General features: G+C 39.8%; 2 pseudogenes; both read right to left on the minus strand.

The window, feature by feature from the left end:
* LOC144322976 (olfactory receptor 6C4-like) lies at positions 1–1,061 on the minus strand (annotated as a pseudogene).
* Positions 1,062–11,918: 10,857 nt separating this feature from the next.
* On the minus strand, positions 11,919–12,785 carry LOC144322977 (olfactory receptor 9K2-like; annotated as a pseudogene).
* Between the last annotated feature and the right edge of the window lie 13,612 nt (positions 12,786–26,397).

Genomic DNA, 26,397 nt, shown 5'->3' on the forward strand with positions numbered 1-26,397 from the left:
TCATTTTCCTGAAAACATCATTATCTTGCTGACCATGTCTTTGAAGGCTATTTTCACTTGCTTTTCCCTTAGGGTATAGATGAAAGTGTTCAACAGAGGGGCAACTGAGGTATTTAAAACAGCCACTCTCTTATTAAAAGTTTCTGCATCCTTAACAGAAGGATTTATGTACATAAAGATACAACTTCCATATGAAAGTGAGACCACAATCATGTGACAGGAGCATGTAGAAAAGGCTTTTTTTTCTTTGTTGAACAGAAGGGATTCTCAGAATTGTCCTGATTATGTACGTGTAGGAAAGAATCACTAGCACCAAGGTGAAGATGAGGGTAACTGCAGCAAAGATAAATTCCATCACTTCTATGAACTGTGTGTCTGAACAGGACAGATGCAGCAGTATGGGATAGTCACAGCATCAATGATTGATGACATTGGAGACACAGAAAGGCAGTTGGAGAGTCATTGTATGTGGCACAATGACAACCAAAAAACCAGAGAACCAGGAACACAGAACAAGCTGAATGCAGTTTCCTGCTCATTACAGTTGTATAATGCAAGGGTTTACAAATGGCAACATAGCAATCATAGGACATGGCAGCTAAAAGATAAAATTCAGTTGCCCCAGAAGGATGGCAAAAAAATTCTGAGTGAAACAACCAGCGAAGGAGATAGTCTTGTCTCCAGTTGCAATATTGACTAGCATTTTGGGAACAAAGACAGAAGTAAAAGATACTTCCAAAACAGAAAAATTCCGGAAAAAGAAATACATAGGAGTCTGAAGGCGATAATCCAAAAGGGCCAGAATGATGATGGTCAAGTTTCCCATGATGCTTAAGACATAAGTTAGCAGCAGAAAAAGGAAAAGCACAGCTTGAAGCTCAGTGTCATTCGTCAGTCCAAGAAGAATGAATTCTATCACTGATGTCTGGTTTCCCATCATTAACTTCAGACAAATAAGACAGAAAATAATAATAACATGAAGTGATCAACATATTTTCTTATTTTTCTAAATTCAATTAGCCAACATATAGTACATACTCCGTTTCTGATGTAGTATTCAATAATTCATCAGTTGTGTATGACACCCAGTGCTCATCCCATCATGTGTCCTCCTTAATGCCCGTCATCCAGTTACCCTATTCCCCCCACCCTTCTTCCCTCCAGCAATGCTGTTTGTTTCCTATAGTTAAGAGTCTCATGGTTTTCCTCCCTCTTTGATGACTTCCCATTCAGTTTTCCCTCCCTTACTCTATGGTCCTCTGTGATTTCTTATATTTATATTTATATTATATTTATATTTATATTATATTTCTTATATTCCACATATAAGAGATATCATATGGTGTCTTTCTCTGATTGACTTATTTTGTTCAGCATAATACCCTCTAGATCCATCTGCATTTTATTATTTTACTTTATAATTATCAGAGGTCTTGCTTCTCAAGAACATTTTCAATTGGGCAGCCCCGGTGGTGCAGCAGTTTAGTGGCGCCTTGCAGCCTAAGGCGTGATCCTGGAGGCCCTGGATCTAGTCCCACGTCAGGCTCTCTGCATGGTGCCTGCTTCTCGCTCTGCCTGTGTCTCTGCCTCTGTGTGTGTGTGTGTGTCTATCAATAAATAAATAAATAATCTTTAAAAAGAGAACATTTTTAGGGGATCCCTGGGTGACGCAGCGGTTTGGCGCCTGCCTTTGGCCCAGGGCGCGGTCCTGGAGACCCGGGATTGAGTCCCACGTCGGGCTCCCTGCATGGGGCCTGCTTCTCCCTCTGCCTGTGTCTCTGCCTCTCTCTCTCTCTCTCTCTCTCTCTGTGACTATCATAAATAAATAAAAATTTAAAAAAAGAGAACATTTTCAATTATTCTCACCATTTTTTTCATTCATTTATGTTTTCCTTCTTAATCTTTGTATTTTGATTTTTCTTTAAGTCATTGGATGTTGTCAGGCCGCCTGGGTGGCTCAGCGGTTGAGCGTCTGCCTTGGGCCCAGGGCGTGACCCCCAGTCCCCCATCAGGCTCCCCACGTGGAGCCTGCTTCCCCCTCTGCCTGTATCTCTGCCTCTCTCTCTCTGTGTCTCTCATGAGTAAATAAAATCCTTCAAAAAAAGTCATTGGATGCTGTCATATGTATGTAGACAAACCTAAAACAACTTTAGAGAGCAGGTTTCATATGATTAAATAGATTTCTTAAATCAACCTCTTAACTCTCAGTTTCTGGCCAATGGAGTAAAAAATCAAGGTATGAACTACAGGAATAAAACTGAACTTCCAAAAAAAAAAAAAACTGAACTTGGTTATTTTCTTCTTTTTGCTGTTTTGTATTTTTTATTTCAATTTTCTCATTTTGAATTATAATTCTGTGCACTTACTAAAGCTCTACATTTGGATCAATTTTTCCCTAATTCTTGTTTTTAGGATCCTAAAATCTACTTTAGCAAATCTATACAGTTGCTATCTTATTGGACTACAGTTTCTAAAAGGACTGAGGAGGGCACCATCTGATGTCCACTTCAACTGTAGCTCCTTTCGTCCTCCTGCAAGAGCCTTTGGGCCAAGTTCTCCACCCCGAGGCTGGAAGGACCCGGCCCCTCGGCCCCCATCCCTACAGCCCTCTGCGGGGAGGGGGGACAGGTGCTGCCATCTGTTCACTTGAGAGCGGCTGCACGGCTACCCCACCCCCCAGTCCAGCTCGAGAGCCGGTCCCAAAGCCACTGCAGCTGCTGTACGGACACCCCGGGGGGTGGAGGGGTGGGCAGCAGGAATGCAGATGCAGGCGGCTTTCCGAGACAGGGGGCAGCACCAGCCAGGCCGAGGGCGAAAGCAGCCTCCTCACAGCTGCGCTCAGTGTGCAGACGGCAGGCACGTCCTCAAGGAAATGGTCACAGGCATCTCAAGTGACAAGGACATAGGCGCCCACACAGCATAAATACCAGCTGCTCCCAGAGGATGAGGTTGAAAAATAGCAGCATGGTCGTGGAGGAGGTGGTGCGGGCTGCAGACTGCACCTGTGGCCGGGCCTCGGGCTGGGGGCTGTGCCTGTGCCTGTGCCTCAGGCTGGGGGCTGCGCCTGTGCCTGGGCCGTGGGGCTGGAGCCTGCACCTGTGGCCAGACCTCCCGGCTGGGGAGGGCTGTGGTGTTCACTACACTGTGGTGAACTGTGGTTGTGGGCTGTGTTGTAGGCTGTGGTGTTCACTAGAGCCCCCCAGCCCCTGCCCTTCAGCCCTGAAATAGTTAATAAAATGTTAAGAATCATACTACTTACCTTTCCTGGCTCATGGCAGGGGCTCAATAAACACTATCGCCATTTAATATAGATACATGGGTGGATTGGTCAGTACTTGGCAAAATTCAAAATATAACTGATGGTACTTTCTGACTGAATGCGGTCCCATCAGCAAATTATAGTTCCTTGAATGTCAGCTCAAGCTCAGTTTTTCATAAATTTTATCTAATAATCACAATCACCAATAATTTTGTCTCCTCTTCTTTATTAAACTTGACCACAGCATAACACTTGGTAATAAAGTCAAATTGTTTTCCAGTTATATCAAGTATGTACATTTTATCTGTCCAATTTTAACATAAATGAGTTACCCCTTAGAATAAGCTCTTATTGGGGATCCCTGGGTGGCGCAGCGGTTTGGCGCCTGCCTTTGGCCCAGGGCGCGATCCTGGAGACCCAGGATCAAATCCCACGTCGGGCTCCCGGTGCATGGAGCCTGCTTCTCCCTCTGCCTGTGTCTCTGCCTCATTCTCTCTCTCTGTGTGTGACTATCACAAATAAATAAAAATTAAAAAAAAGAATAAGGTCTTATTTCTCTATAACTTTTATAGAGAGGCCAGAAAATTGTACAGATTTGGTAAAAATTTAATGTGAAATATTTTTTTGACATTTTTTAGATTCATACCCCTATTTTATTAAATACTGTGGTTTTTATGCAAATAAAATTTCCAACTAAGAGTCTGCATAAGCCCCTTAATTTTTTTTTAATATTTTTCATCATCAGACACAGAGATATTAAGGATATCTCTTTATCTTGCTTTACTCTACTCAAAAAAAACATAAAATTCTTTTCATTTGAACAACTGACATATTTCCATATTACACTATGTAATGTTAGTAATAGCTAAACATAATATATTCTTTTTTAATAATAAATTTGTTTTTTATTGGTGTTCAATTGCCAACATACAAAAGAACACCCAGTGCTCATCCCATCAAGTGACCCCTCAGTGCCCATCACCAGTTCACCCCACCCCCCACCCTCTTACCCTTCCACCACCCCTAGTTCATTTCCCAGAGTTAGGAGTCTTCATGTTCTGTCTCCCTTTCTATGTTTCCTACGCATTTCTTCTCCCTTCCCTTCTATTCCCATCACTATTATTTATATTCCCCAAATGAATGAGAACATACACTGTTTGTCCTTGTCCGATTGACTTATTTCACTCAGCATAATACCCTCCAGTTCCATCCACGTTGAAGCAAATGGTGGGTATTTGTCATTTCTAATGGCTGAGTAATATTCCATTGTATACATAAACCAAATCTTCTTTATCCATTCATCTTTGATGGACACCCAGGCTCCTTCAACAGTTTGGCTATTGTGGACATTGCTGCTCTAAACATCGGGGTGCAGGTGTCCTGACGTTTCACTGCATCTGTATCGTTGGTGTAAAAACCCAGCAGTGCAATTGCTGGGTGGTTGGGCAGGTCTATTTTTAACTCTTTGAGGAACCTCCACACAGATTTCCAGAGTGGCAGCACCAGTTCACATACCCACCAACAGTGTAAGAGGGTTCCAATTTCTCTGCATGCTCTCCAACATTTGTGGATTCATGCCTTGTTAATTTTCCCCATTCTCACCAGTGTGAGGTGGGATCTCACTGTTGTTTTGATTTGTATTTCCCTGATGGCAAGTGATGCAGAGCATTTTCTCATGTGCTTGTTGGCCATGTCTATGTTTTCCTCTGTGAGATTTCTGTTCATGTCTTTTGCCCATTTCATGATTGGATTGTTTGTTCCTTTGGTGTTGAGTTGAAAAGGTTCTTTATAGATCTTGGAAACTAGCCCTTTATCTGATATGTCATTAGCAAATATCTTCTTCCATTCTGTAGGTTGTCTTTGAGTTTTGTTGACTGTATCCTTTGCTGTGCAAAAGTTTCTTATCTTGATGAATAGAAAATATTCTATTCATTGATTAATAGAATGATGATGCACTCCCAATAGTGCATTTTTCTTTTGTTTCTTTTGCCTTCGTGGATGTATCTTGCAAGAAGTTACTCTGGCCGAGTTCAAAAGGGGTTTTGCCTGTGTTCTCCTCTAGGATTTTGATGGAATCTTATCTCACATTAAGATCTTTCATCCATTTTGAGTTTATTTTTGTGTCTGGTGCAAGAGAGTGGTCTATTTTCATTCCTCTGCATGTGGATGTCCAATTTTCCCAGCACCATTTATTGAAGAGACTGTCTTTCTTCCAATGGATAGTCTTTCTTCCTTGATTGAATATTAGTTCAATAATGTTGAGGGTCTACTACTGGATTGCCTATTCTGTTCTATTTATCTATGTGTCTGTTTTTGTGCCAGTACCACACTGTCTTGATGACCACAGCTTTGTAGTACAACCTGAAATCTGGTATTGTGATGCCCCCAGATATGGTTTTCTTTTTTAAAATTCCCCTGGCTATTCGGGGTCTTTTCTGATTCCACACAAATCTTTTTTTTTTTTTAAAGCTTTAAGAATAATCTATCTTTAAGGAGCTTTTCAGGCCCCCCAACATGACTTCGACTTACAGCTCTTCGGCTCCCTAATTGAAAGGATTCCACACAAATCTTAAAATAATTTGTTCTAACTCTCTGAAGAAAGTCCATGTTATTTTGATAGGGATTGCATTAAACGTGTACATTGCCCTGGGTAATATTGACATTTTCACAATATTAATTATGCCAATCCATGAGCCTTGAATATTTTTCCTTCTCTTTGTGTCTTCCTCAATTTCTTTCAAAATTGTTCTATAGTTTTTAGGGTATAGATCCTTTACCTCCTTGGTTAGGTTTATTCCTAGGTATCTTATTCTTTTGGGTGCAATTGTAAATGGGATTGACTCCTTAATTTCTCTTTCTTCAGTCTCATTTTTAGTGTATAGAAATGCCACTGACTTCTGGGCATTGATTTTGTATCCTGCCACACTGCCAAATTGCTGTATGAGTTCTAGTGTTCTTGGGGTGGAGGCTTTAGGGTTTTCTATGTAGAGTATCATGTCATTGGCGAAGAGGGAGAGTTTGACTTCTTCTTTGCCAATTTGAATGCCTTTAATGTCTTTTTGTTTTCTGATTGCTGAGGCTAGGACTTCTAGTACTATATTGAATAGCAGTGGTGAGAGTGGGCATCCATGTCTTGTTCCTGATATTAGGGGAAAGGCTCCCAGTGCTTCCTCATTGAGAATGATATTTGCTGTGGGCTTTTTGTAGATGGCTTTTAAGATGTTGAGGAATGTTCCCTCTATCCCTACACTCTGAAGAGTTTTGATCAGGAATGGATGCTGTATTTTTTCAAATGCTTTCTCTCCATCTTTGAGAGGATCATATGGTTCTTGGTTTTTCTCTTGCTGATATGATGAATCATATTGATTGTTTTATGAGTGTTGAACCATCCTGTGTCCTTGTAATAAATCCTACTTGGTCATGGTGAATAAGTTTCTTAATGTACTGTTGGATCCTATTGGCTAGTATCTTGTTGAGAATGTTTGCATCCAAGTTCCTGAGGGATATAGGTCTGTAATTCTCCTTTTTGGTGGGGTCTTTGTCTGGTTTTGGAATTAAGGTGATGCTGGCCTCATAGAACGAATGTGGAAGTACTGCATCTCTTTCTATCTTTCCAAACAGCTCTAGAAGAATAGGTATTGTTTCTTCTTTAAACTTTTGATAGAATTCCCCTGGGAAGCCATCTGGCCCTGGACTTTTGTGTCTTGGGAGGTTTTTGATGACTGCTTCAATTTCCTCCCTGGTTATTGGCCTGTTCAGGTGTTCTATTTCTTCCTGTTCCAGTTGGTAATTTGTGGCTTTCCAGAAATGCATCCATTTCTTCTAGATTGCCTAATTTATTGGCGTATAGCTGTTCATAATATGTTTTTTTAAATTTTTATTGGTGTTCAATTTACTAACATACAGAATAACCCCCAGTGCCCGTCACCCATTCACTCCCACCCCCCGCCCTCCTCCCCTTCTACCACCCCTAGTTTGTTTCCCAGAGTTAGCAGTCTTTACGTTCTGTCTCCCTTTCTGATATTTTTAAATCTTTTGTATTTCCGTGGGTTGGTAGTGATCTCTTCTTTCTCATTCATGATTTTATTAATTTGAGTCTTCTCTCTCTTCTTGTTAATAAGGCTGGCTAAAGGTTTACGTATCTTATTAATTCTTTCAAAGAACCAACTCCTGGTTTTGTTGATCTGTTCCACAGTTCTTCTGGTCTCGATTTCATTGAGTTCTGCTTGAATGTTTATTAACTCTCTTCTTCTGCTGGGTGTAGGATCTATTTGCTCTTTTTTCTCTAGCTTCTTTAGGTGTAAGGTTAGCTTTTGAGTTCTTTCCAGTTTTTGGATGGATGCTTGTATTGCGATGTATTTCCCCCTCAGGACTGCTTTTGCTGAATCCCAAAGATTTTGAACGGTTGTATCTTCATTGTCATTAGTTTCCATGAATCTTTTTAATTCTTCCTTAATTTCCTGGATGACCCTTTCATCTTTAAGCAAGATGGTCCTTAACCCCCACGTGTTTCAAGTCCTTCCAAATTTCCTGTAGTGAAGCCCCATGTAGGGCTCTCTGTTCCAAAGGGAATCTGCTTCTCTCTTTCTCTTTCTCTCTCTCTCTCTCTCAAGTAAATAAGTAAAATCTTTAAAAAAAAGAATTAAGCAAATACCTTAGACAGACTAACCTACTTTGCATTGGCACTAAATGGTTGATATATTTTAATGGTAATATTTAAAGTGTGACTGGCCTTGGGGAAATGATCCCAGGGACATTAGAAGGAACTTCTGTTAATTAAACAATCCTTTTATCTCATAGGGGAGAATACAGAATTTTCATGGAACTGTTTATATTTTCCTTACGTTATAATGACTGCAATTCAATATGTATTTCTCAATAATAGAAAATTTGTGGTGGGTCTATTGGGCACACTGGTCTCTCTCCCTCTCTGATTTTGTCTTATTTTATTGTTCTTTCACTTCCCCTATGTTCATTTTTTTTGTTTCCTAAATTCCACATATGACTGAAATCATATGATATTTGTCTTGTATTTGATCTATCTTAATTCATACCTGTACCAAATAAATAACTATGCATCACATAAAGGAGATAGCTATAAGTTGGTTAAGGTAATTGGTGGAAAATGGTGCATTGCTAAATTCATGCATCAAGCTTTTGTTTTTTTTTTAAATGTTATTTACTTATTTAGTTTTAAATTTAATATTATTTAAATTCAATTTGCCAAATATAGTATAACACCCAGTGCTCATCTCATCACATGGCCTCCTTTTTTTTTTTTATTAATGTGCAAACTTTCTTTTTTTTTTTAAACCTTTGTTTTTTTTTAATTTTTTATTTATTTATGATAGTCACAGAGAGAGAGAGGCAGAGACATAGGCAGAGGGAGAAGCAGGCTCCATGCACCGGGAGCCTGATGTGGGATTCGATCCCGGGTCTCCAGGATCGCGCCCTGGGCCAAAGGCAGGCGCCAAACCGCTGCGCCACCCAGGGATCCCCTCACATGCCCTCCTTAATGCCCACCACTCAGTTACCCTATCCTCCCACCTATCTCCCCTTCTGCAACCCTTTGTTTCCCAGAGTTAGGAGTCTCTCATGGTTTGTCTTCCTCTCTAATTTTTCCCACTTAGTTTCCCCGCTTCTTTTATCATCCCTTTCACTATTTCTTATATTCCACATATGAGTGAAACCATATATGATAGTTGTCTTTCTTTAATTGACTTACTTCACTCAGCATAATACCCTCCAGTTCCATCCACGTCAATGTAAATGGTAGGTATTCATTCTGATGGGTGAATAATATTCCATTGTATAAAGAGACCACATCTTATTATATGTTAATGATTTATTTATTTCTTTGAGAGACAGAGAGGGAGAGGAAAAGGGAGGGGCACCATGCTGAGCATGACCCTAAGATCATGACCTGAGCCAAAGTCAAGAATTGGATGCTTAACCCACTGAGCCGCCCAGGAGCCCCTCTTTAAAAATAAATAAATTAATTAATTAATTAATTAAAAAATATATATTTTATAAGATCTCAATTAGATAACTGAAAATCAGTTTGTCCAACCATATGGTGAATTTCAATGGAATTATTTCTAAATTATCTGTTCCTAAATGAATAACACTGTCTCAACACAAACAAAATTCAGGTAAAATAAACTATGTAAGCTCATTGTATGTGTCCAAATGCCATTTTACTATAGTTTAACTTCTTACCAATTTCTAAAGTCACATTGTACAATGCATTCCCTGAGTATGTATTACTGCCATCTTGTGGATAGTTCATCATACTATTTTAACCAAAATTTTTCCAGTAACTTGCCTGAAAACAAATCAATGATTTTTGGATTTGCCTGAAAACAAATCAATGATTTTCTCCCATATATTTTTTTTGCTCACCTGTGAAACAGCAGGCACTGTGCTAAGTAGCAGTTTGAAAGTTAGACACAGATTCCCATTTCAAAAAGATTACACAGTAATTCTCATTTGATGAAATTAATTTTGAAAGTGTGAAGAATGAAGATATGTGAGCAAGAAAGAGTGTCTAGTGCCTCTTGAATAAAGTTAAAATATGACCTTACTTTTGTCTAGGATTTGATACATAGATTTCAATTTCAGGGACGCATGGGTGGCTGAGCAGTTGACCATCTGCCTTCAGCCCAGGGCATGATCCTGGAGTCCCGGGATCAAGTCCCATGTGGGGCTCCCTGCAAGGAGCCTGCTTCTCCCTCTGCCTGTGTCTCTGCCTCTCTCTGTGTGTGTTGCTCATGAATAAATAAATAAATAAATCCTTTTATTTATTTTTTAAAGATTTATTTATTTATTTATGATAGACATAGAGAGAGAGAGAAAGAGGCAGAGACACAGGAGGAGGGAGAAGCAGGCTCCATGCCGGGAGCCCCACGTGGGACTTGATCCCAGGACTCCAGGATCGTGCCCTGGGCCAAAAGCAGGCGCTAAACCGCTGAGCCATCCAGGGATCCCTAAATAAATCCTTTTAAAAAAGATTTCAATTTCAGATTTTAATGTATGACTTAATTCAGAGAATATCAAGCTCTTAGAGGATGACAAACACAAATTAAACTCATCTGAAAGTGCTGTGTAAATGTGAAAATTATGTAAACACCAAAGGTGTGTAAAATACTATTGATGTGCTTTAAAGTGAGGGATATAGCTTTTACTTTTTTTAAAAATTTGAGTATAGTTGACATACATGTCTTATTTTTTTAAGTAAACTCCTCCCAACCTGGGATTTGAACTCATGAATTTGAGATCATGAGTAGCAAGAGTAGAATTCCAAGAGTCATTTCTAAGGATTTACATGATTAGATTGAGCTAACTCAGATTCTCAGAATAATCTCTCCATCTTAAAGTCTCTAGCGTTTTTATGCCTACAAGGTAACTTTTTTCCATATAAGGTAACATATTCACAGATTTTGAGTATTAGAGTATGGACATCTTTGGGGAGCCATTATTCTTCCTGACTATTGATTTGTCAAAAAGTAATCCGTAATTCATAAAATTTCTAATTAAAGTGCAATTGAGAATTATTTTTAATAACATCAAAAAATAATGAATTAACTATTCATCCCTAGAATTAAAAAGAAAACTAGCAAATTAAACCAAATGAAAACGGAAGGAAATAACCTACAAAGAATACATCAGAGATTAATGAAATGCACAGAGGAGCATATTAGTGGAGCCAACAGCGATTCTTTGAAAAGAATTAAAATTTGGCAGTACTCTGTCAAGATATACTCAGAAAATTAACTGAATAATATTCTAAAAAGCATGATGAATAATACATTACAAAAATAAATAATAAATAAGTGGTATCTCCCCTCAGGTAATCCAGTAAAAGAAGAATAAACATCAAATAAACATAACAAACATTGTATGTTCTCATTCATTTGGGGAATATAAATAATAGTGAAAGGGAATATAAGGAAAGGGGGAAGAAATGTGTGGGAAGTATCAGAAAGGGAGACAGAACGTAAAGACTGCTAACTCTGGGAAACGAACTAGGGGTGTTGGAAGGGGAGGAGGGCGGGGGGTGGGAGTGAATGGGTGACGGGCACTGGGGGTTATTCTGTATGTTAGTAAATTGAACACCAATAAAAAATAAATCAAAAAAAAAAGAAAAGAAAAAGAAAAGACTATTCACCTCCAAAGACTGCACTCTTTTTATATATTTTATTAATGTCTCTTTTTACTGGGTTTCCCATAGCATTTTTAGTTCTCTAGCCAGCTACTGTCTCCTTATCTGATTTTGAGTTTAACTACAGGAATTAATTATACCTAGGGATCTTCATAAAGCAAAATGTACATCAAAATTCAATAAATATCAATTTGATGAATTAATTTTTTGGATGAATTAATTTTAAGACATAAACAATAGAAATGAATTATCCTTATTTTTGTTTCATTTTCATTACAGTTTTCTTTTCAAAAAGAATTTTCAAGAATTATTTAAGCCATGGAAAACTGTGAAATATGCGTGTCATTCATTGAGTCTCTAGACAATTAAGAGTGACTCAACTGTCACCTTAGGACTGTGAGCACTGCCAAGTATCTGATTCTCTCACACAGCACTCAGAGATTATTTCAGTAAATCTGATATTTTATTCTTTCTTCTTATCATATCAGACTTGTTACTTCTACCAATTATATACATATTGTATAACACTGGTCACTGGCTCAAGATAAACAATACAAACCAAACATCATCCTCAGAGTACCAGCAACAAAGCTGGAATATATTTTCCCTAAACTTGAAATACACAGAAACCATGATCATTACTCAATAAAGATGAAGTACAGAGAAAGCCATTCCACTTCAAAATCAACAAGCAGGCGAATATCATCCAAATGTATTCTTCAGCTGTAAGGCTATGGGATTCAATAAATAAACTTTTTGAAATTAAGTATTTCAAAATCATTGGATGCATTCTTTGCATTGCTGCCATCCCAAATTGTCATAATATCCAGATCTTTCAGTTATATCACTGTTAATATAGAATTAAATAAAAATATTTTTCCCCAGGATCTTTCTCAGAGCCTCTTTGACATCTTTGTTTCTCAGGGAGTAAATCAAAGGATTCAACATGAGAGTGACTAACGTATAACATAAGGAGCCACTTTACTTAGTTCAGGGAATCTGTCAGGGATGAAATACATAAAAATGATGGCACCCTACAGGATGCTCACGACTCCTAGGTGAGAGCTGCAAGTGGAGAAGGCTTTCTTACATCCCTCAGTGGATCTTATCTTTAGAACTGTGGACACAATATACATATAGGACATGAGAATGACAATGATGGTAGGCAAAATAATAATGCTGCATAAGGGAAAGGAAAACTATCCTATGAAAGTAGAGATCAGAGCAAGTAATCCTTTGAAGTGGACGGTCATCACAGTAAAAGTGGTCGATGGCTCGGGAAGCACAAAAGGACAAAGTAAATGTCATACTCGTCTGAAGAACCGAGCTGATGTAGCCACTAAAATAGGAGGGCATGGGGTGGGGGTGAATGGGTGTCGGGCACTGAGGGGGGCACTTGACGGGATGAGCACTGGGTGTTATTCTGTATGTTGGTAAATTGAACACCAATAAAAAATAAATTTATTATAAAAAATAAAAATAAATAAAAAAAATAAGAACCAGCCACCAACTGAATGCAGAGGCACATTGACATCTGGATGGAGTAGAGGAGTGAGTTGCAGATGGCAATGAAGCAGTTGTAAGCCATGGCAGCCAGGAGAAACCCCTCAGCCACAATGAAGAGGGCAAAGAGAAAGAGCTGGGTCACACGCCTGCAAAGGAGATGGACTTGCTCTCAGACCAGAAGTTGATCATAGCCTTGGGCGCAATTAACAGAGGAATAGAAGTCAATGAAGGAGAGGTTGCCAGGAGGAAACACATCGGTGTGTTCAGCCTGGGATCACTAAGGATAATGGCCACCATCCCAACATTCCCCAGCAGGATCATGGCATACACAGGCAGGAAGAGCAGGAAGAGGAGAATGTAGAGCTCGGGGGAGACCCTGAAGCCTACAAGAATGAAGTCAGTCACTTCTGAGCGATTGCTGGTTCCCGTCACCCATGGCAGAAACTGGCAAGAGGCACAGGGAAAAATACACAAATGAACCTGGGCTTTGAGCTTACCTACAAATAATCTCTTACAGTATTAGGATTTATAAAGTTTTTCTATAGTCATTATTTATTAACCTTGTAAATCACTGTGACTTAAATTTAAGCCAATTGCAACTCATGATGAAAACAAAGGCTGTTCTCATTCATTTGGGGAATATAAATAATAGTGAAAGGGAATATAAGGGAAGGGAGAAGATATGTGTGGGAAATATCAGAAAGGGAGACAGAACGTAAAGACTGCTAACTCTGGGAAATGAACTAGGGGTGGTAGAAGGGGAGGAGGGCGGGGGGTGGGAGTGAATGGGTGACGGGCACTGGGGGTTATTCTGTATGTTAGTAAATTGAACACCAATAAAAAATAAATTTAAAAAAAAGAAAACAAAGGCTCGTTTTATGTCTGTATTTTCTATAAGCAGTGGAATTAGATCTTTTTCTTCTGTGTCTAATGCATTGCAGTTCCACTCAAATGCCTTACACATTTGCAAATGTCTCTTCTGTGTATGTTTCTGACTCATGATTTCTGCAATAAATTCAATGTCATGAAACAAAGTTTGCAAGAGAGCACAAATAATAAATGACATTTGGGAAATAATTTTGGAGTCTGAGTTTGGAGATTTTAGGAGATTCAGTAACCCATGTTAGGAAAACTTAACTTTGAAACTAATTTGTATGACACACTGGCAGATGTAAAGAAAGTCATTAAATTTAAAAACCACTTGAAAGGGGGTCCTGGGTGGTTCAGTCAGTTAAGCAATCCATCTCAGGATTTGGGCTCAGGCTATGATCTCACGGTTGTGAGACTGAGCCCCAAGTTGGGTTCCATGCTCTGTGGGCAGTCTGCTTGTCCCTCCCCTTCCCTCCACTTGGTCTCTCTCTCTCTAAAAAATATACATACATACATACATAAAATTCTTAAAAAAAACTTAAGAGGTACAATCACTTTTTGTGGATAATGGAAACTTTGAATTCTGATGTAAGTTATTTACTCACTAAGATCAAAGTTGTCTGGAAACAAACACAAATATTATTGAGACTCACATGACAGGATTTCTCTCCAGATGGGCCTCCAAAGCACTTTCACAAAGACATTTTCCCTCCGTTTTCTCAGCCTGCAGCTTATGAATTTTTCTTAGAAGAGGCCTACAGCTAGTCTAGATGGAAGAGTTACTTTATTTTTTTTGATAAATTAATTTTTTATTGGTGTTCAATTTGCCAACATACAGAATATCACCCAGTGCTCAACCCGTCAAGTGCCCCCCTCAAAAAGATACTGAACATGATACATATGAGGGATTGATGACGCTTTTATATTTACCCGGAATATAACTTTCACAATCATTATACCTCATTGACTAGACAGCTCAACTCAAGTTATGAACAGGGATTGTCCCTCCTTCTCCCCTTTAGGGACCTATTATGGGTGGTTCTGCTTAGATGACAGTAGTAACAATAATAGTAAACAAATACGTGGCACTTTATATTCCAGATACTTTTCTAAATGCTTTCAGAGAAGCTCATTTAACTCATACAACAGTAAGATAAGGTGAGCACTATTGTATTCCCTAGTTTCCAGATGAGAAAACTGAGGCATCTGCTGTAGTGGAATCTGTTGAAAGCCTCCTACTAACGAGGGTCAGAATGGGGATTTAAAGCTAATAAGCCAGACTTAGAATACGAGCATTCTTCATCACTGTGAGACCGCCTCTGATAACAAGCCATTCCAGTGCCTTCCGCGGTGGTGCTTCTATTCATACAGTTTAGTTGAAGTTTCTTATCTCACAATAAATTCCCCAATTTTTCAACCTGGGTTGAAATATGTTTGCATACAACATGCCCTCAAGGATACTGGCTATTATTGTGATATTTATATTCATATTAAATATTAATAATTTCTTCCTTAAGATCAAAACTTCAACTTGTCCCTCGCATATCTTCAGCATAAGCTTTGTGTCTGCAAATGGCAATTGATAGATATTTATTAGATAGATATATGTTGAATGATCATCAAACATGCAGAGTCAGAGAAAATTATGGACTGTGTAATATAGCAGTTGTTAGCATGGGATCAGGCTTAAATAGTGGTAAGTTTCTGTGCTTCTTCTCTAATTTTCTAAATGTCACCTTAGACAAGTGACTTATGTGTAGAGGCTGGTTTTGGGCAACAGGCTTGAGCAATGGAAGCTTGAGCAAGGCAAGCATGTCCGAGGTGACCCTGAGCTGACCCTAATAGGCTCTTTAAGCCATAAGACCTAACTGACCAATGGACTACTTACAACCAGGCACAGTGAAGAAAAAACAGAGAATTCCGTACATCCCCATACTCTCTCACTCCACCCTGTAACTGTGTTGCCTCATCACCAGTTGACCAGTGGCAGGCATTCTTTCCTTTGCTATCCCGTCCCCTGCTCCCTTGCAGTGTAGTCAACAAACTTCTATCCCCTTGGTTCTGCCTCAAATGAATTGTTTTCCTGCCATTCCTCTGTGCCCCGTCCAATTGGGATGTCACTTGCCTACATTCTTGTATAACTTCATGTAACTAATTATATGGCAGGTTACTATTCCACTGTATCCTCATGTAAAGGAGGGATGCAAACACTCTAACTGGCAACGTTTTCATTTTTTTTTTTTGAGTTTGGTTTTTTTTTTAATTTATTTTTTATTGGTGTTCACATTTTTTATTGGTTTCACAATCATTATACCTCATTGACTAGACAGCTCAACTCAAGTTATGAACAGGGATTGTCCCTCCTTCTCCCCTTTAGGGACCTATTATGGGTGGTTTTTTTTTTACTAACATTTACTAACATACAGAATAACCCCCAGTGCCCGTCACCCATTCACTCCCACCCCCCGCCCTCCTCCCCTTCTACCACCCCTAGTTCGTTTCCCAGAGTTAGCAGTCTTTACATTCTGTCTCCCTTTCTGATATTTCCCACACATTTCTTCCCCCTTCCCTTATATTCCCTTTCACTATTATTTATATTCCCCAAATGAATGAGAACATATAATGTTTGTCCTTCTCCGACTGGCTTACTTCACTCAGCATAATACCCTCCAGTTCCATCCACGTTGAAGCAAATGGTGGGTATTTGTCATTTCTAATGGCTGAGTAATATTCCATTGTATACATAAACCACATCTTCTTTATCCATTCATCTTTCGTTGGACACCGAGGCTCCTTCCACAGTTTGGCTATCGTGGCCATTGCTGCTATAAACATCGGGGTACAGGTGTCCCGGCGTTTCATTGCATTTGTATCTTTGGGGTAAATCCCCAACAGTGCAATACTGGCCGTAGGGCAGGTCTATTTTTAACTGTTTGAGGAACCTCCACACAGTTTTCCAGAGTGGCTGGAAATGTGAACTGGCTGCACCAGTTCACATTCCCACCAACAGTGTATGAGGGTTCCCTTTTCTCCACATCCTCTCCAACATTTGTTGTTTCCTGCCTTGTTAATTTTCCCCATTCTCACTGGTGTGAGGTGGTATCTCATTGTGGTTTTGATTTGTATTTCCCTGATGGCAAGTGATGCAGAGCATTTTCTCATATGCATGTTGGCCATGTCTATGTCTTCCTCTGTGAGATTTCTGTTCATGTCTTTTGCCCATTTCATGATTGGATTGTTTGTTTCTTTGGTGTTGAGTTTAATAAGTTCTTTATAGATCTTGGAAACTAGCCCTTTATCTGATATGTCATTTGCAAATATCGTCTCCCATTCTGTAGGTTGTCTTTGAGTTTTGTTGACTGTATCCTTTGCTGTGCAAAAGCTTCTTATCTTGATGAAGTCCCAATAGTTCATTTTTGCTTTTGTTTCTTTTGCCTTCGTGGATGTATCTTGCAAGAAGTTACTATGGCCGAGTTCAAAAAGGGTGTTGCCTGTGTTCTTCTCTAGGATTTGGATGGAATCTTGTCTCACATTTAGATCTTTCATCCATTTTGAGTTTCTCTTTGTGTATGGTGAAAGAGAGTGGTCTAGTTTCATTCTTCTGCATGTGGATGTCCAATTTTCCCAGCACCATTTGTTGAAGAGACTGTCTTTCTTCCAATGGATAGTCTTTCCACCTTTATCGAATATTAGTTGCCCATAAAGTTCAGGGTCCACTTCTGGATTCTCTATTCTGTTCCACTGATCTATGTGTCTGTTTTTGTGCCAGTACCACACTGTCTTGATGACCACAGCTTTGTAGTACAACCTGAAATCTGGCATTGTGATGCCCCCAGATATGGTTTTCTTTTTTAAAATTCCCCTGGCATCTCATTGTAGTTTTGATTTGTATTTCCCTGATGGCAAGTGATGCAGAGCATTTTCTCATATGCATGTTGGCCATGTCTATGTCTTCCTCTGTGAGATTTCTGTTCATGTCTTTTGCCCATTTCATGATTGGATTGTTTGTTTCTTTGGTGTTGAGTTTAATAAGTTCTTTATAGATCTTGGAAACTAGCCCTTTATCTGATACGTCATTTGCAAATATCTTCTCCCATTCTGTAGGTTGTCTTTGAGTTTTGTTGACTGTATCCTTTGCTGTGCAAAAGCTTCTTATCTTGATGAAGTCCCAATAGTTCATTTTTGCTTTTGTTTCTTTTGCCTTCGTGGATGTATCTTGCAAGAAGTTACTGTGGCCGAGTTCAAAAAGGGTGTTGCCTGTGTTCTTCTCTAGGATTTGGATGGAATCTTGTCTCACATTTAGATCTTTCATCCATTTTGAGTTTATCTTTGTGTATGGTGAAAGAGAGTGGTCTAGTTTCATTCTTCTGCATGTGGATGTCCAATTTTCCCAGCACCATTTATTGAAGAGACTGTCTTTCTTCCAATGGATAGCCTTTCCTCCTTTATCGAATATTAGTTGCCCATAAAGTTCAGGGTCCACTTCTGGATTCTCTATTCTGTTCCACTGATCTATGTGTCTGTTTTTCTTCCAGTACCACACTGTCTTGATGACCACAGCTTTGTAGTACAACCTGAAATCTGGCATTGTGATGCCCCCAGATATGGTTTTCTTTTTTAAAATTCCCCTGGCTATTCGGGGTCTTTTCTGATTCCACACAAATCTTAAAATAATTTGTTCTAACTCTCTGAAGAAGGTCCATGGTATTTCGATAGGGATTGCATTAAACGTGTATATTGCCCTGGGTAACATTGACATTTTCACAATATTAATTCTGCCAGTCCATGAGCATGGAATATTTTTCCATCTCTTTGTGTCTTCCTCAATTTCTTTCAGAAGTGTTCTATAGTTTTGAGGGTATAGATCCTTTACATCTTTGGTTAGGTTTATTCCTAGGTATCTTATGCTTTTGGGTGCAATTGTAAATGGGATTGACTCCTTAATTTCTCTTTCTTCAGTCTCATTGTTAGTGTATAGAAATGCCACTGACTTCTGGGCATTGATTTTCTATCCTGCCACGCTACCAAATTGCTGTATGAGTTCTAGCAACCTTGGGGTGGAGACTTTCGGGTTTTCTATGTAGAGTATCATGTCATCGGCGAAGAGGGAGAGTTTGACTTCTTCTTTGCCAATTTGAATGCCTTTAATGTCTTTTTGTTGTCTGATTGCTGAGGCTAGGACTTCCAGTACTATGTTGAATAGCAGTGGTGAGAGTGGACATCCCTGTCTTGTTCCTGATCTTAGGGGAAAGGCTCCCAGTGCTTCCCCATTGAGAATGATATTTGCTGTGGGCTTTCCATAGATGGCTTTTAAGATGTCGAGGAATGTTCCCTCTATCCCTACACTCTGAAGAGTTTTGATCAGGAATGGATGCTGTATTTTGTCAAATGCTTTCTCTGCATCTAATGAGAGGATCATATGGTTCTTGGTTTTTCTCTTGCTGATATGATGAATCACATTGATTGTTTTACGGGTGTTGAACCAGCCTTGTGTCCCAGGGATAAATCCTACTTGGTCATGGTGAATAATTTTCTTAAAGTACTGTTGGATCCTATTGGCCAGTATCTTGTTGAGAATTTTTGCATCCATGTTCATCAGGGATATTGGTCTGTAATTCTCCTTTTTGGTGGGGTCTTTGTCTGGTTTTGGAATTAAGGTGATGCTGGCCTCATAGAACGAATTTGGAAGTACTCCATCTCTTTCTATCTTTCCAAACAGCTTTGGGAGAATAGGTATGGTTTCTTCTTTAAACGTTTGATAGAATTCCCCTGGGAAGCCATCTGGCCCTGGACTCTTGTGTCTTGCAGGTTTTTGATGACTGCTTCAATTTCCTCCCTGGTTATTGGCCTGTTCAGGTTTTCTATTTCTTCCTGTTCCAGTTTTGGTAGTTTGTGGCTTTCCAGGAATGCGTCCATTTCTTCTAGATTGCCTAATTTATTGGCGTATAGCTGTTCATAATATGTTTTTAAAATCGTTTGTATTTCCTTGGTGTTGGTAGTGATCTCTCCTTTCTCATTCATGATTTTATTAATTTGAGTCTTCTCTCTCTTCTTTTTAATAAGGCTGGCTAATGGTTTATCTATCTTGTTAATTCTTTCAAAGAACCAACTCCTGGTTTTGTTGATCCGTTCCACAGTTCTTCTGGTCTCGATTTCGTTGAGTTCTGCTCGAATCTTTATTAACTCCCTTCTTCTCTTGGGTGTAGGATCTATTTGCTGTTTTTTCTCTAGCTCCTTTATGTGTAAGGTTAGCTTTTGTATTTGAGTTCTTTCCAGTTTTTGAATGGATGCTTGTATTGCGATGTATTTCCCCCTTAGGACTGCTTTTGCTGCATCCCAAAGATTTTGAACGGTTGTATCTTCATTCTCATTAGTTTCCATGAATCTTTTTAATTCTTCCTTAATTTCCTGGTTGACCCTTTTATCTTTTAGCAGGATGGTCCTTAACCTCCACGTGTTTGAGGTCCTTCCAAACTTCTTGTTGTGATTTAGTTCTAATTTCAAGGCATTATGGTCTGAGAATATGCAGGGGACAATCCCAATCTTTTGGTATCGGTTCAGACCCGATTTGTGACCCAATATGTGGTCTATTCTGGAGAAAGTTCCATGTGCGCTTGAGAAGAATGTGTATTCAGTTGAGTTTGGATGTGAAGTTCTGTAGATATCTGTGAAATCCATCTGGTCCAGTGTATCATTTAAAGCTCTCTTTTCTTTGGAGATGTTGTGCTTAGAAGACCTATCGAGTATAGAAAGAGCTAGATTGAAGTCACCAAGTATAAGTGTATTATTATCTAAGTATTTCTTCACTTTGGTTAATAATTGATTTATATATTTGGCAGCTCCCACATTCGGGGCATATATATTGAGGATTGTTAAGTCCTCTTGTTGAATAGATCCTTTAAGTATGATATAGTGTCCCTCTTCATCTCTCACTACAGTCTTTGGGGTAAATTTTAGTTTATCTGATATAAGGATGGCTACCCCTGCTTTCTTTTGAGGACCATTCGAATGGTAAATGGTTCTCCAACCTTTTATTTTCAGGCTGTAGGTGTCCTTCTGTCTAAAATGAGTCTCTTGTAGACAGCAAATAGATGGGTCCTGCTTTTTTATCCAGTCTGAAACCCTGCGCCTTTTGATGGGGTCATTAAGCCCGTTCACATTCAGAGTTACTATTGAGAGATATGAGTTTAGTGTCATCATGATATCTATTCAGTCCTTGTTTTTGTGGACTGTTCCACTGAACTTCTTCTTAAAGGGGAATTTTAAGAGTCCCCCTTAAAATTTCTTGCAGAGCTGGTTTGGAGGTCACATATTCTTTCAGTTGCTGCCTGTCTTGGAAGCTCTTTATCTCTCCTTCCATTTTGAATGAGAGCCTTGCTGGATAAAGTATTCTTGGTTGCATGTTCTTCTCATTTAGGACCCTGAATATATCCTGCCAGCCCTTTCTGGCCTGCCAGGTCTCTGTGGAGAGGTCTGCTGTTACCCTAATACTCCTCCCCATAAAAGTCAGGGATTTCTTGTCTCTTGCTGCTTTAAGGATCTTCTCTTTATCTTTGGAATTTGCAAGCTTCACTATTAAATGTCGAGGTGTTGAACGGTTTTTATTGATTTTAGGGGGGGATCTCTCTATTTCCTGGATCTGAATGCCTGTTTCCCTTCCCAGGTTAGGAAAGTTTTCAGCTAGAATTTGTTCAAATACATATTCTGGCCCTCTGTCCCTTTCGGCGCCCTCGGGAACCCCAATTAAATGTAGGTTTTTCTTTCTCAGGCTGTCGTTTATTTCCCTTAATCTATCCTCATGGTCTTTTAATTGTTTGTCTCTTTTTTCCTCAGTTTCCCTCTTTGCTATCAACTTGTCTTCTATGTCACTCACTCGTTCTTCCACCTCGTTAACCCTTGTCGTTAGGACTTCTAGTTTGAATTGCATCTCATTCAATTGATTTTTAATTTCTGCCTGATTAGCTCTAAATTCTGCAGTCATGAAGTCTCTTGAGTCCTTTATACTTTTTTCTAGAGCCACCAGTAGCTGTATAATAGTGCTTCTGAATTGGCTTTCTGACATTGAATTGTAATCCAGATTTTGTAACTGTTGGAGAGAGGACTGTTTCTGATTCTTTCTTTTGAGGTGAGGTTTTCCTTCTAGTCATTTTGCTCAGTGCAGAGTGGCCAAAAGCAAGTTGTATTGGGAAAAAGAGAGGAGAGAAAGAAGGAAAGAAAAGAGAAAGAGAAAAAAAAGGGAAGGAAAAAAAACGAAAAAAAAAAGAAGAAAAAGAGAAAGAAAAAGAAAGGAGAAAAAAAGGGGGGTGGGGGAAGGAAACAAATCAAAAAGCAAAACAAAACAAAACAAAACAAGACAAAAAAAAAGAACCACGGGGGAGTATCTTCTGATTCTGTGTACTTTTTTTTTTTTTTGGCTTCTCCTGGAAGTTGTCAGTCTAGCTGGTGTTCTGGGGGAGGGGCCTGTTGTGCTGATTTTCAGGTGTTAGCAGTTGGGGAAGCTGCTGTGCCCCTGCCTGGTGCAGGGCTCAGTGGGGGTTGTTTACCCCGTGAGGCCGCAGGAGGAACAGCCCCAGTGGCGGGGCCAGCTCTGGATACCTGGATTCAGCTCCGGCAGGAACTCCGTCTGCAGGGCCTGGAGGCTCTGGGGCAGGGCCGCTCATCTGCTCAGCTGGGGCAGGAGCTTCCTTGCTGTCCTGGGCCCTCCCGGCCTCTGCCTGTCCCGGGGGGAGGCCGGATCCTGTGCTGTGTCCCGGCGCTTGTGCTCCGGAGCCTGCGCTGTTGGATTCGCGCTCCCGGGCCGCGCAACCCCCTTCGCGGAGCCGCCGCCCGAGCCCCCGTGAGCTGCTCCTGGAACCGCGCAGCTCCTCCGCATGGAGCCTCTTCCTCCGCCCGAGCCTCTTCCTCCACCCGAGCCCCGCTGAGCTGCTCCCGGGGCCGCGCAGCCCCCTCCGCGGAGCCGCCGCCCGAGCCCCTCCGAGCTGCTCCGGGTCCCGCCGGGTCCCGCCGTGCGCTGCAGCCCTTAGGGAGCTCGGCGCACTCTCCTGGGCGCGCCGTTGCTCTGTTACTGTCCCGGGGAGCCCGAGGGCATCCTCGCCCTTCTGGGTCCTGCTCCAACTCCCTGCGAGCCCCTTTCCACCCGGGAAGGTCGGTGCAGCTCCTGCTCCTCCGGGACGGGGCTCTCCTGTCCTGGGGACACTCGCCCCGGCCTCAGCCCAGCTCCTCACGGGGCCCCTCCCCCTTGGAGGCCTTTGTTTCTTTACTTCTTTTTTCCCCGTCTTCCTACCTTGATAGATGCGCGAACTCTTCTCACTGTAGCATTCCAGCTGGTCTCTCTTTAAATCTCAGGCCGAATTGATAGATTTTCAGGATAATTTGAAGGTTTTCTAGGTAATTTGGTGGAGACAGGTGATTTGGGGACCCTACTCTTCCGCCATCTTGCCCCTCCCCCAATAAGTTCTTTATAGATCTTGGACACTAGCCCTTTATCTGATAGGTCATTTGCAAATCTCTTCTCCCATTCTGTAGGTTATCTTTGAGTTTTGTTGACTGTATCCTTTGCTGTGCAAAAGCTTCTTATCTTGATGAAGTCCCAATAGTTCATTTTTGCTTTTGTTTCTTTTGCCTTCGTGGATGTATCTTGCAAGAAGTTACTGTGGCCGAGTTCAAAAAGGGTGTTGCCTGTGTTCTCCTCTAGGATTTTGATGGAATCTTGTCTCACATTTAGATCTTTCATCCATTTTGAGTTTATCTTTGTGTATGGTGAAAGAGAGTGGTCTAGTTTCCTTCTCCTGCATGTGGATGTCCAATTTTCCCAGCACCATTTACTGAAGATACTTTCTTTTTTCCAGTGGATAGTCTTTGAAATTATATCTATTAAGATCATTTTCCTGGGGCACCTGGGAAGCTGTTGGTTAATTATCGGACTCCTAATTTCAACTCTAGTCACAATCTCAGGGTTGTGAAATGGGGCTCCTGTTGACCTCCAGGCTGGGCAGGGGCCTGCTTGGGATTTTCTCACTGACCCTCCACCCTGCTACCCCTTCCTCTCTTAAAAAAAATAAAAAATAAAAATAAAAAAACAGAACCATTTTCCTTACCAGTGTCATTAGGGAACAACCAACTTGAATTGTATAGGAATGCTGCAGGAGTAGTCTATTTCCAGCTGGTGCTCATGTTACATGTAGCACCATCTATACACCTGGCTCAGTTTATTTTCTCCTGAGAAACTGTGAATACAGAACATCCCAAATGATCATAACTGTAGGCTGAAATTAATGTGGTATTTTGATGGTTTTCTGTCCCACACATTTTGGTCTTTAATCCATTTTGAATTTATTTTTGAGTATGTCATAAGGAAGTGGCTCAGTTTCTTTCTTTTGCTTCCTGCTGTCCAGTTTTCCCAACACCATTTGTTGAAGAGGCTGTCTTTTTACCGTTGGATATTCTTTCCCACTTTGTGAAGCAGCCCAAGTGTTCATCAACTGACGGATGGATAAGGACATGTTAAGTATGTGTATATCTATATGTTTATATGTATTAGTGGAATATTGCTCAGCCATAAAAAGACTGAAATATTGCCATTTGCAACAACATGGGTGGAGCTAGAGAGTATAATTCTAAAAGAAATAAGTCAGAGAAAGACAAATACTATATAATTTTACTCACATGTAGAATTTAAGAAACAAAGTAAATGAGCAAAGGGGTAAAAATAGAGAGAGGGAGGCAAACCAAGAAATAGACTCACTACTATCAAGACAAACTGCTGGTTATCAAAGGAGAAATCAGTGGGGGGATGGGTTATATCGGTGATGGAGATTAAGGAGGGCATTCGCTGTGATACATCACTGGGTGATGTATGAAATTGCTAAATTACTATACTATAAACCTGAAACTAATATTACACTGTATGTTAACTAACTGGAATGGGGAAAAAAACTAAATGGAAAAAAATGCATTATATTCTCAATCTGATTTAGCCATAATCTGCCTTCAAGCAATGGAATATGAATTACTGAGATTTATTATCATCTTGGTAATCTTTAATTTATGAATATACCACATTTTGGGATGCAAGAAAAATGTCTTTTAGACATGTAGGAAATGTCCTTGGATGTATTATTATATGACTAAAATACGTGTAATAGTTTTTAAATTATTCTTACCTGAACTTCTATTTCTTTTCTATCTTGTGACTTTTTCATGCAAAATTGCAGAGATCCAAATTCTTTTTTGTTTCAGGCTAGGAAAGAAAAGGTATCTTAAAAAATAAAAACTATCAATGACAAATCCAGAATTAAACATCCCAGTGTTTAATCCCCGATAAAATAATAACCTCCTTAAGCACCACATGGCCATGCTTTTGGTTAATGGCTTTGCCTACAGGTCTATAATTTTAACTACCTATTATTAACGTTTTCTCTTTCTTTAATATGATTTTATTTGACAACTTTGTATCTGTTTTCCTGAATACTGAGTGAAGACGATGAACCAGGATCCTCCTTGGTTCCCTTAGAGTATTACAGATATTTTTACACCAAAATTAAATAAGTGCCAATGGATCTATGAAATCAAACCACGTGAAAATTTCTGCCTCTATGCTGACAAGTTTTGCAACATTTGAAAGAAAATGGGAGCAAAATGGTAATTTAAGATGACTAAGAAGACCTTCAAGTCCCTGATGATCTATAGAAATAGCAGCAGCCGGAATCCATGAGAGTCATAGTTTTTTTTTTTTCCTAATCCTAATGAAACTATTTCAGACAATTGCAGCATAAAGTTTTTCAGAAGTTTGGAGGAAGAAGTCCCACTGAGGACTGAAAATAAGTCAATTATACTTTCATACAAAGAGCCAGTGCCACGGTCATCCCATGAGGACTACACCACAAACAAATGCTCCCTCTTATTTCTTCCTTTGTCAATACTCTAAGGACAATTACAAAGTTATTTTGCGTAAGACTTTTTGTTAGAAGGTATTTTTCTTTATAGTAAGCTAATGCTTGCTTCTTGGTAACTCTATCAACCTGACTGGCTGAACCTTACCCAAATCTCAAATAAGACTCTGAATACCTCTACTTGATCCTCCAGATGACAGGCTTTCAAATTCTAAAAAGACAAATATGCTATTGCCGCATAGTTCGCTCATTTCTGGATACAATGTCCTTATTTTTTATTAAGATCTCCTTTCGGCAGAAATTAAAGCGATTCGATCTTGCCAGTATCTCTCTCAAACAATCCATTGCCAGCCTTTGACATGAGGCTGCCTACAGCCTATCCCCCTTTGCAATATCACTCCATAGATACTAGTGATTTATACTTTTTCAAAGGCATGTAAGACTGAAAGGTTTTTTTTTTTTTTGCATGTTGCCTCATATTAATCTTGCAGTCAAAAGAAACCTTTTGTTTTACTTTGATCTGTTTTGGCATTATGTGGATTGATCCTAATCCACATGCTCCCTGTTCTTGTTCTGTGGATTTTCCTACATCTTCTTCTAGCTGCTACACTATTCCTTCCCAGGTTGCAGTATTCTATACTGAGCCTCTTTTTACATTTTCCTAGATTCTTAGTTGTAAAAATCAGTTCAAATACATTTGTAGATCTCTG

The sequence above is a fragment of the Canis aureus genome, chromosome 11 (assembly GCF_053574225.1).
Source record: "Canis aureus isolate CA01 chromosome 11, VMU_Caureus_v.1.0, whole genome shotgun sequence".
Lineage (NCBI taxonomy): Eukaryota > Metazoa > Chordata > Mammalia > Carnivora > Canidae > Canis > Canis aureus.